A 12,565-nucleotide genomic window follows, 5' to 3' on the forward strand; every position below is an offset into this window, starting at 1 on the left:
ATTTTTGGGGTCAAAATTCAGTAAAATAAAAATTCTGAGATAACAGATGTAGCCCTGCTAATTCTACACCTTTTATGTCTCAAACGTTTTTCTGTATCTCTAAAGCTGTAGGCCTGACAGCTCTTCCCGCGAAACCTTTTATTGGGTCGAAAACGGCAGAACATGACGTCATTCTGACGTCATTTGCGGCCAACCTATCACAGCATTTGGATAAAAATTTTGGTCACGATGTGCAAAATCGATGCCCGGGAAGGTACTGAAAGTTTGGTGACGATCGGCGCAGCGGTTCTAGAGATATATAGAAAAGTCTGGAGGGGGCAAAAAATACCCCCCACGAGGCGTGGGTTAAGGGAACTTAGGGCCAATGTGTCAATATATACAAAAGAATTGTGAAATTGTTAGGCAGCGAGCAAAGCAAGCAGAGTCTTACGTAGATTAACGGAAATTTCTGAGCATTGCACGTGCCACGTGCAAAACGAAGAGGTGTGTCAGTTTTGTAATAGGTAGTTGCAATATCTCGGTAACTACTTGGCCGATCGCGCTGAAAACTGGCATGTAGGTAGGCACCCACTAGGCAATGCATATCCATGTGCCAGAGTTGGGGTGCTGCTGCACGTGCGCACGTCTAGGGGTCGTTTCCAGATCTCGAGAGCGGCTGGACCGATGGCGCTCAAATTTGGTACGTACACAGTTAGGGACCAGTTAGTAGGGCGCCGTGCACAAGTCAGTTGGGACCCATTTTGCACGTGCAGGGTGCCGCTTCCGGATCTCGTAAGCGGCTGGGCCGATTGTGCTTAAATTTGGCACATTGCTAGAGACCGGTTAGTAGGGTGTTGTGCACAAGTCAGTTGGAGGTACCCCCTCGAAATTTTGCACGTACAAGACTCACCCTCTCGCTCGCTCTGTTAGTCGCCCCCAAAGGCGTTTTTCTGGTATTGTAGTTGCAATGCTTTTGTCAAAGTGTTTATGTGTAACATTTGACTGAGTTTGAGTGCTTGGACATTAAATGGGCCCATGTATGCCTGTTGTCCTTGACCCCAAATAAATAAATAAATAAATAAATAATTATTAAAAGCTTCTGATTTCTGCTAGTATCAGCTCAATCTCAGTTGGGGAAACTACGAGGCGAAGACCCAAAAATGGATCGGTCAATAAATAGACTTTTGATGATCATATACGCCATATGGGCATAAATGCAGCCCTCGCTACAACGGGTGAAAAACGGTATAACCTGCCGGTACTTGCGGTATCGCGTCCACTTAAATCAGAGGGCTGTTCACGGACCCTGTGTGCGGTCGGACCGCACACAGCCTCGAAGCTCCGCCCACTTCGTCCCTACGTCAGCCTTCCGTCACCGCACACAGCGATCGCTGTGGCAGGTCGGGACTGGCCACAGTGGACCGTCCACCGCACGCAGCTGTGACGTCAGAACCACCTACCCATCCCCTACCCCCACGCCTGCTGGACGCACCGCACGCAGCAGTGTGCGGTGCCCGTGAACTCAGGAAGAAAAAAGACTTCCATTTTCCACTGGGAATTAACGCGATTCGATAAAATTTGACGAATTCACTCGAACATGGCGATAGAAAAACAGCTTTTCTGCAGGTTTTAGCGTCACAATCAGCTGGCCATTCCATAAATGGATCGGTATTTTGAAAGAAAAATGTTACAAGATTTCATTTCATTACAATACCTAAATAAAGGTACCTACCTATTTAATTTTAAAATGATAATTCAAACACATTTAGAAAAACAATATGCAAAATAATACAAATAATGACATTAAAAACCATGGCGGTGCTTATATTTTTTGGAGCATCTGTTTCAATCCGCCATAGTTGCCAATCACTGTTTGACCTTGAAATGTAACTCTGTGATTTGGAGCCACCAGTGCATTGTGCACCGAGTGAGTGTAGGCCTCGTGTAGTTTAAAAAAAAAAACATTCTATTTCTAATGCGTTATTTTTTCATTTGAATGTAAGGATGCATGGCAAAGATGAAGTTTTCTGATTTTATGACCATACCTATATGGTCATCGCCCTGCTCACTCAAGGCTTTGATTGGCTGATCAATTTTTGGATCTTTGCCACATAGTTTCCCCAAGTCCCAACTGATTTACAAAACTGCTATTTCAGTTCAAAACTCTATGTTAAAAGTGAACTTCTCTAGCTCAGCTTTAGCTGTAGTTGAAGTTGAAGTTGAAGTTGAGCATTAGTGAGCTGTAGTAGACTAGGTCTATTCAATGCTCACATCGAGCCGGACTAGGAAATGAGCCATAAGGTCAGTTGTGGCGTGAGGATGCAGGTTTGGCAGCCCTGTGTTGGTCTAGTCTTCGTTTGAACATGTTTGTAGAAGTAGCCTCCACCACATCTCTAGGCAATCCGTTCCAGTCATTAACTACTCTGTTTGAAAAGAACTTCAGCCTGTATAGATGACTTGATCTGCCTTTTTTCAGCTTCAGATGATGCCCTCTCGTGCGGTCTTCATGGTCGACTTCAAAGAACTGATCTCTGTCCACCTTAACCTTCCCTGTCAGGAGCTTGTATGTTTCAATGAGGTCGCCTCGACGCAGTCTGTCTTCTACGCTAAGAAGTCCAAGACTGCGGAGGCGCTCTGGGTAGGGTGTGCTCCTTAAAGGTTTTACAAGCTTTGTCGCCCTCCTTTGAACTTGTTCCAGCAGCTTGATGTCCTTTGCAGTGTACGGGCCAACAGCCTGCATACCATATTCAAGATGTGGGCGGACGTAGGTGGTGAACAGAGCTTTGAAGTTGTCGAGATCCAGTCTATCAAATGCTTGCTTTAGCATACGTAGGGCCGACATACCCTTAGAAGCAGCTTTCTGGCAGTGGACTGATGGCTTCAAGTTGTTTGTGATGTAAACTCCTAGGTCCTTCTCCAGGGTACTGACTTGTAGTTTTTTACTGGTTGTGCCATCTGACATGAAGTAGTCTACACTTGGATTGTTCGTGCCACAGTGCATCACTTTACATTTTGCCTCATTGAATCTCAAAAGCCAGTCCTGTGACCATTTCTGCAGAAGTGATATGTCTTGTTGGAGAATCTCAGCGTCCTGTTTTGCTTGAATAGGCCTGTATATCTTGGCGTCGTCCGCAAACATTTTCATGTTGCTGCGCACAAGATCTGGCAGCTCATTGACAAACATGATGAACAGGACTGGTCCCAACACTGACCCTTGGGGGACCCCACTGATGACTGAACACCATTCAGAGTGATCTGTCCCTACCACCACTCGTTGTCTTCTGTTTGTCAAAAAGGCACTAATCCAAGACAATACATTTCCCTTGATACCATATCCATAGAGTTTCTTCATCAGTCGCTTGTGGGGTACACTGTCAAATGCTTTTTGATAGTCCAGGTACAGTATATCCACACCTCGTCCTTCATCAATAGCTTTCGTCCAGTGTTCGAGGGCCTCCAGGAGGTTGGTCTGACAAGACCTCTTGGATACAAAACCATGTTGTTGTTGGCTCAGGAGGTTGTTTCTCTCGAGATGAGCTGTCACACTCCTTTTAATCAACCTTTCCATCACTTTTCCAACTTGGCTGGTCAAGCTTACAGGTCTGTAGTTCCCTGGTTTATTTCTGTTACCTTTCTTGTGGATAGGGACAATATTAGCATCCTTCCAATCTTGTGGTAATTGGCCTTCTTGAAGTGACTTTGTGAATAGCTTGTAAAGAGGTCGAGTTAGCTGCTCTGCACACCCCTTCAACACAATGCTGGGGATACCATCAGGACCAGGTGCTTTTTGTTCACATAAGTTGACAAGTTCGTTTCTGATTGATTCAGTAGTCATCTCAATGTCTGTGATGGCTGCCTCAGGTTGCACGCGCTCCTCGAAGTCTGGTAGAGGTGTATCACCCTCTTTCACAAAAACAGATTTGAAGAAATCTTGCAGGGCTTCAGCAGTTTCTTGATCATTTGAGGTCAAGCTTGTACCATTTTCAACTGCATGTATAGCTGGTTTGACCTTCTGCTGGCTCCTGATGTACTTGTATAGTTGTTTTGTAGTTATCTGTGCATATATATATACCTATTTGAGGTGCATGTTTGTACTGGTTACTTTATTTCAACAATAGTTTTTCTTAAGTGAACTATTTCCTTTAAATAAAGCACCCTAATTTAAGCTTATTTCCCAGATAAGTCACCAACACCAACGCCAACAGGAAAAAAATATGGAGCATTCAGGAGCCAATTCAATCACCAATCCCTGAGCATTTTCAACTTATGATTTTCTCCTCACCTGGCTCAGTGCAACATGTATGCTATTTTGAACAAAATGCCTAAGCACTGCCAAAAAGTGTATCAGCCCATTACAGTCTAAAACACAGCATTATGACAAAAACAGGGATGACAGTGAAAACAGGGCGCCTGAGGCGATTTGATCAAGGTTCGTGAAATTCACACGTGACGTTTACCATGTAGAAGGCCCACGGAGGGGGAGAAGTTGCAAATATCACGTGACTAAAATGCCCTCCGGCACCCTGTTTTCACCGGCGTCCAAAAACAGTCGCTTATCTTTCCAAGCAACATGAATCATAGGTACCACACACCCTGTAGTGAAAATTCCAGAGAAGTTGTTAGGTGTTTGGTAAAAGATACATAATTTCTTAAATAGTGTGATGTGGGTTTTTTTAGTAAGTAATGCAAAGTATGCATATTTTTATATGTAAAAAGTAAAACAATTGAGTTAGTATACCATGGATAACGCAACCGTGACATTTGCAGCGCAGTTTCACGGAAGCTCCGGGGTCTATTGGTTATCTCAAATGTTAAACTCATTCGAACTAAAACTCGTACAGATGCACATAGGAAATACGGATTGAAAAATCAAAGGGACTTACCAATATCAACCACACGTCAAGAAACACCCATAACACCGACTAACACAGAAACAACAAACTCCGCGGCGACACCAAGGTACGTCTGTCAAACTAGCAAGTAGCAGCGAGCAGCGAGTCCAGCAGCGAGAAATGGGCCATCCCGATTTGGCTGAAAATTAGCTCACAGAGCCTTCTCAGCACGCTGATTCCGAAAATCATGCCTCATGGTCTCTAGGGTGGGAATCTTTACCGTTCTCGAGATAGAACCCTCTAATGTTCTTACCACCCATGACCGGGCCATCCCCATTTGGCTGAAAATTAGCTCACAGAGCCTTCTCAGCACGCCGATTCCGAAAATCATGGTCTCTAGGGTGGGAATCTTCATATGTCATGGGTGGTATGTCACAGGCCGGTCAGCGTGCTGAGAAGGCCCTGTGAGTCAATTTTCAGCCAAATCGGGATGGCCCGGTCATGGGTGGTAAGAACTTTAGAGGGTTCTATCTCGAGAACAGTAAAGATTCCCACCCTAGAGACCATGATTTTCGGAATCAGCGTGCTGAGAAGGCTCTGTGAGCTAATTTTCAGCCAAATCGGGATGGCCCGGTCATGGGTGTCGAAAACTGAGGGTTTTATCTCGAGAAAGGTCAAGATTCCCATCCTAGAGACCATGATTTTCGGAATCAGCGTGCTGAGAAGGCTCTGTGAGCCAATTTTCAGCCAAATCGGGATGGCCCGGTCATGGGTGTCAAAAACTTTAGAGGGTTCTAATCTATGTCGAGAACGGTTAAGATTCCCAGTTCCCACACTAGAGACCATGATTTTCGGGGCAGCGTGCTGAGAAGGCTCTGTGAGCCAATTTTTAGCCAAATCAGGATGGCCTGGTAATGGGTTGTAAGAACTTTAGAGGGTTCTATCTCGAGAACGGTAAAGATTCCCACCCTAGAGACCATGATTTTCGGAATCAGCGTGCTGAGAAGGCTCTGTGAGCCAATTTTCAGCCAAATCGGGATGGCCCGGTCATGGGTGTCGAAAACTTTGGAGGGTTCTATCTCGAGAATGGTTAAGATTCCCACCCCAGAGACCACATGATTTTCGGAATGAGCGTGCTGAGAAGGCTCTGTGAGCCAATTTTTAGCCAAATCGGGATGGCGTGGTAATGGGTTGTAAGAACTTTAGATGGTTCTACTCGAGAACGGTAAAGATTCCCACCCTAGAGACCACGATTTTCGGAATAAGCGTGCTGAGAAGGCTCTGTGAGCCAATTTTCAGCCAAATCGAGATGGCCCGGTAATGGGTTTCGAAAAATTTAGAGGGTTCTATCTCGAGAACGGTCAAGATTCCCACCCTAGAGACCATGATTTTCGGAATCAGCGTGCTGAGAAGGCTCTGGAGCCAATTTTCAGCCAAATCGGGATGGCCCGGTCATGGGTGTCGAAAACTTTAGAGGGTTCTATCTGGAGAACGGTCAAGATTCCCACCCTAGAGACCATGATTTTCGGATTCAGAGTGTTGAGAAGGCTCTGTGAGCAAATTTTCAGCCAAATCGGAATGGGCCGTTCGTGGGTGGTAAGAATTTTAGTGTTCTATCTCGAGAACGGTAAAGATTCCCACCCTAGAGATGATAATTTTCGGAATCAGCGTGCTGAGAAGGCTCTGTGAGCAAATTTTCAGCCAAATCGGGATGGCCCGGTCATGGGTGGTAAGAACTTTAGAGGGTTCTATCTCGAGAACGGTAAAGATCCTCACCCTAGAGACCATGATTTTCGGAATCAGCGTGCTGAGAAGGCTCCGTGAGCCAGTTTTCAGCCAAATCGGGATGGCCCGGTCATGGGTTGTAAGAACTTTACAGGGTTCTATCTCGAGAACGGTAAAGATTCCCACCCTAGAGACCATGATTTTTGAACTCAGCGTGCTGAGAAGGCTCTGTGAGCCAATTTTCAGCCAAATCGGGATGGCCCGGTCATGGGTAATATGAATTTTAGAGGGTTCTATCTCGAAAACGGTAAAGATTCCCACCCTAGAGACCATGATTTTCGGAATCAGCGTGCTGAGAAGGCTCTGTGTGCCAATTTTCAGCCAAATCGGGATGGCTCGGTCATGGGTGTCCAAAATTTTAGAGGGTTCTATCTCGAGAATGGTTAAGATTCCCACCCTAGAGACCATGATTTTCGGAATCAGCGTGCTGAGAAGGCCCTGTGAGCCAATTTTCAGCTAAATCGGGGTGGCCCGGTCATGGGTGGTAAGAACTTTAGAGGGTTCTATCTCGAGAACGGTAAAGATTCCCACCCTAGAGACCATGATTTTCGGAATCAGCGTGCTGAGAAGGCTCTGTGAGCCAATTTTTAGCCAAATCGGGATGGCCCGGTCATGGGTGTCGAAAACTTTAGAGAGTTCTATCTCGAGAACGGTCAAGATTCCCACCCTAGAGACCATGATTTTCGGAATCAGCGTGCTGAGAAGGCTCTGTGAGCCAATTTTCAGCCAAATCGGGATGGCCCGCTTCTCGCTGCTGGACTCGCTGCTCGCTGCTCGCTGCTAGTTTGACAGACGTCACCAAGGTAAGAATTAATATTAGCACTCGGGTACAATTGTTTTTGTATCTCATTGGTGACGTCATAAGGGACTGTGTTATGCTTGGTGTATCATAGGAACAGTAGCGGCGGAACACCTTCAATTAAGGAGGGCACTGCCGACTTTTGGTCCCATTCTTTCCAAGCAACGCCCATAGGGCTAATGTTAAAATGCCAAAATTAAAGGGGGCACGGTGCCCCGGGCCCTCCCTGTTCGACCGCCTATGCATAGGAATCTTGGCTTTGTACATGATTTGAAGCAAAACTTTGAGTATTAGCAAAACACCCAATTTTAATAAGGATAGTAACACAATTAAGTTATTCCACGATATTCTTTGATGTCGCCAGCCTCTGAACTGACCAGCTTTGGAACAGTCTCGGCTGGCCAGCCGAAGACCGCCCCCGCAGCACCAACGCCTCGCCAGTCAGTAGCCGGAGACGAAGGAATCTCTAGGACTACTTCGTTCCTCATTTCGAAAACCAAAGCAGCGTCTCCCCGGCCGGTTCTGCTGGCCTGGAAAACCTCGGGAACACCTGCTACATGAACGCCGTCCTCCAGGTACTCGCACAAACGCAAGCGCTGGTGAAATACTTGGTAGGCGAGTTTCTCCATGAAAACACGAACAAGCAGCCGCTAAGCCTTAAGGTCAGGTGGCGACGGAAATCTCTCAGCTGTTTGAGGTAATTTGGTCGCAAAAGTTTCAATGCATATCACCTCACCGCTTTCGCAATGCAGTAAGTGCTCGTTGCAGGGACTTCGGCGGCATGGAAATGCAAGACGCTCATGAGTTTATAATCCTGCTACTTAGTTGGCTGCACGACGACTTGAATGCTGTGACTACGACTGGAGAACTGCCTCCCCGACCGCCGGCGGAAGGCCTCCCGAACAGCAAGGCAGGCGAGGCGGCGTGGTGCGACTTCCAGCGGTACAACAGCTCGATAGTGACGCAACTGTTTCACGGGCTGCATAAGTCGACACTACTCTGCACCGGCTGCGGGTCCGAGTCGGTCACATGTGAAACATTATCTCTGCTGTCGCTGCCGCTAGCGATGGGCAAAAGCAATCTGACTCAGTGTCTGGACGAGTACGTACGTGGCGACCTCATCACGGACTGGACCTGTCCAAAGTGTCAGTGTCGGTGCGACGTCCACAAGAAACTCGACCTCTGGTGGCTTCCACCTATTGTCATCCTCCACCTGAAGAGGTTCAGTTTCGCAGGCGGCACCGCGCGCAAGAACCACGCTCAGGTGACCTTCCCCCTGCGGGACCTCGAGGCTCGACCTGAGTCGGCTGGCAGTCGGGTCGCACCCCAACACGTACAGGCTGGTCTACGACCTCTATGGCGTGGTAGAGCACCACGGCAGTCAAGATAGCGGCCACTACACAACGTACAGCTTCAATCATCCCGCCGACAGCTGGTTCTTCATGAATCATGGATGACTCTAAAGTGAGAGAGTGCTCTGCCGCGAGCGTTCGAGACGCCACCGCCTACCTTCTCTGCTACAGGGCCCGAGAGAGACACGCCCCTGAAGGAGTTTCCACTGGCGATGATGGTGCCAAGATCACTGCCCCGGCGCACGGCGAGTGGCGAACCGCGCTGGCCGGCAGTAGCACGATACGCGCTCCCCCACCCTCGCGGTGGCGGGGCGGGACCGCCAGCAGCGCTGCCATGCGATTGGACTCGGCAGCTACGCGGACGGCTGACCTGGGACATGGTGGGGGGTAGAGGCCAGAAGGAGGGAGGGGAAGTGACGTGGTGACGGTGTGTGGGGTGACGATAATATTATGTTGCGCAGCTGGATACAGCATTTCGAAAAATTGTTATTACCTTTGATCATGGATGTGAATATAAAAGGAAGCGTTAAAAAATAAGTTATTTTTTAATAAGTATAAAATTTAACCCACGAGCTGCTGGGGGGCATAAAGTTGCCCCTCCCCCCTTTACGTTTTGTGGAATATCTCCGAAACCTGATAAGCTACGAACGTGAAACTTGGCATAACTTCAAATGAATATGAGGAAAGTTTAGTGGTTGTAGCATTTAAGATGACGTCACAGTGACGTAATAATGTTTTGTGTTTTCTAATATCGACCGTTTCTGATGTCGCTGAGCATGAAACTCAAGTGTAAATGAACCCGAGACAACACCTGCTGTCATCTTAAAACATCTAAGTATAGTTCCAACTAGTTCCTGACCAATAATCGGTCCATTAGGTAGGGGAGAGTGGGGAAAGATGCCCAGGGTTTTGCTTTGTCATATATTATTCGAAAATGACGATCAGAAAGCAAAAACTTGGAGTTTCAACGGAAGCCGACATCATTTTTCTCCAAAAATATCACACTTACGTGCCTGAAATATGATAACTTTTTTGCTATTAAGCATTTTCCTGAAGAAGTGAAAGGGGGCATCTTACCCCACAGGGTGGGAAAGACGCCCCCTGGCGTTGGGGAAGATGCCCCCTGCACTATAAGTGACATAAATGGGCACGTGAATCGCCTGAACGAATCAGTTGTCCCATCGAGCCTGCAGAAGACACCAAACGTCATCGTAAGGGCCCTCAAAAGTAGTCGTAAGGGGCTTCAAAGGTCATAGTTAGGGCCATCATAGTCCAGCGCGGCCAAACAAGCCTCCGTGGTGGCGTTCGGAGACCACTGTGGGGCCTTTACAGGTCTTCATGATGCTTGAGGGCCCTCGAGCCCATCGTGGGGACCTCAGATGCCAGCGCGGCCCGTGGAGTCAACGTGGGAGCCCTCAAAGGATGTCGTGAGGGGCCCTGGAGCCAATAATGGGGCCGACAGAGGCCGTCGTGAGGACTCTCAGTCAGGTGCCGCCCAAAAAGTCGCTGTGTGGACCGAGAGACCGGCATGGGGAGCACCCGACCGTACTGGACTCTCAATAGTCCCAGATCAGCTTTTGTCTCTCATTACAAGTATGTAATAAATGATTTGACGGGCTGCTTGAAGGACAGCCTAGGGATTTAGGGGGGCGTCTTTCCCCATCAGGACGGGGGGCATCTTACCCGAAAGTACCGAAGTAACATTAAATCAGCACAATTTGTTAGCCATAAAACTACACCCTGAAACAAACTGTTTGGGACACAGTACACGCATGTTAATGTATCACGACTATAGCAAGGGACGCAAAAATTATCTACCTTCTTTGATATTTACGATGTTTTGACACCAAAATATTTTTTGAAAGCAGCAAATAAAAAACATGCAATCACCAGCCAGCTGTTGCCCAACTGAGCTTCGCAAATTTTTGTGCAGTTAACAAGGCAGGCTTCCGCTTTACGCTAAAAACATTAATTTCCAGGTTCGATTCTTTGTTTCGCCGCTAGAGGGGGTGGGGCGTCTTTCCCACCCTGGGCATCTTACCCCACTCTCCCCTATATTCGGTCTCATATGTCGGATATATCGTGAGGAAACTGGAGTCGCAAATCTATAATTTGACTTCTGACGTCACTGTGACGTCATTTTGAATGGGATCGACACCAAATTTGGACACAATCTCGGCTAGGTATTCAGGAAAATGTGTGCAAAGTTTCGCTTCTTTATCTCCTGGTGTTGCGACGACATCGCCACAGAAGTAAAGGGGGGCAACTATATGCCCCCCCCCCACAGCGGCCGGCGGGCGGCGCGGGGGGCCCAGTGGCCGCCGGGTTAAAAGTCATAAACCTACAATTTTGTCGCAAAAAAATGTGATTATATGAAGAGATTGTTACTGCTCAAGAGCTTTTTCTTTGCTTGCGCTCGGCATCCGGAAAATGAGGGATAATTATCCGGGATCACCGGTGATCATCGATACAATTAGTTACATGTTTAGATTGCGTTTGCTTCAATAGTGGCTCTTTTACTCGTGTTCATGTTCGATACCTCCTATGCACGGTGTCAGCCTAAAACACCAAATGATCCCGGTGATCCCGGACAAGTATCCCTGATTATCAGGATGCCGAACGCACGTCTGATAAAACAGCACCATTTCCGCTCGCTAGAACAACATCTGAATGATAGGTTGTCAAAGTCAAAATTTGTCCCTAATAGCCCGTTTTGCGGTAGTCGGTACGCACTGTTCTGTACGGGCCGCCCAGGTGGCCAAATCTAAAAAGCCAGGGCTCTCAGATCAGGGATTGATAGAGATACTATCGAGGCGCAATACTTTCAAGAGAGACTAAACAGTTGAACACATCAATGGAGCGATGAGACCGCTGTGGTACTACTGCACGGCACGTGCACAAGTACAGTGCAGGAGCAGGCACAGTGCTACTGCACGGCGAGTGCACAAGTGCAGGAGCCGGCACAGCGCCACGGATTTTGGTCCAGAAGGAGCAGAGCTTCTCGGGGCCCAAAGGGTGGCCTCCCAGGAAAGGGACCTTTGTCCTTAATGTAGTGCTTATTACAAAAAAAACATGCATTCTTTTATCACGGTTACTTCAGGGCCACATCTAAGGAATTTTCACGAAGGGGCAGACTCTGAACCTTATAGGTACATAGAGTCTCATATAACACATACCTACTGTTAACGCCAGACCCCTTGAGACCCTAATTTTTCGCGATTATTTTTAAATGCGTGGAATAATTTCAACCATATTTAGGAAGGAGCTGTTTCAAGACCTGCCGAAACTTTTTCTTCAGATACATTTTGTTGTCACTTAAATATTTGTGGCACTTGTCATTGACTCGTAATGTTAACTGTTTTTCCATCCTGGATAGAGGCTTTCAGACGTCATATGACATTAGGCTCCGCCCACGACTGCGGCATTGACCCGTGCCCATCAGCGACCTCTGTACAAACGACACCCCTGCCATCTGTAAAGGACTATGAATTTCGCTGACGCTTCACGTGCTATGAATCAATTGCAGCAGACGGTCAAGCAAATGTCAGGCTCTTGTTGACTCTTGTATACCTCTAGGACCAAGAGGACAATCACTCCTCAACCTACTACTCACACGTGCTTCGAACAAACGTTAACGATTCCTAACAAATACGATTTTCGATGTAGGATATCTGTTTGAAATACGAGCGAGCCTTAATGATGTGAAGCGAAGGCAATTAACTTATTATTGCGTTGTTCGATGGTTGCATAGCGATGTACCTACAAATCGGCAGCTACTTGGTGACATCCGACATAATTCGTATATGATGTAAGATAAA

The sequence above is a fragment of the Amphibalanus amphitrite genome, unplaced genomic scaffold, assembly GCF_019059575.1.
Source record: "Amphibalanus amphitrite isolate SeventyFive unplaced genomic scaffold, NRLGWU_Aamphi_draft 000266F_arrow, whole genome shotgun sequence".
Classification (NCBI taxonomy): domain Eukaryota; kingdom Metazoa; phylum Arthropoda; class Thecostraca; order Balanomorpha; family Balanidae; genus Amphibalanus; species Amphibalanus amphitrite.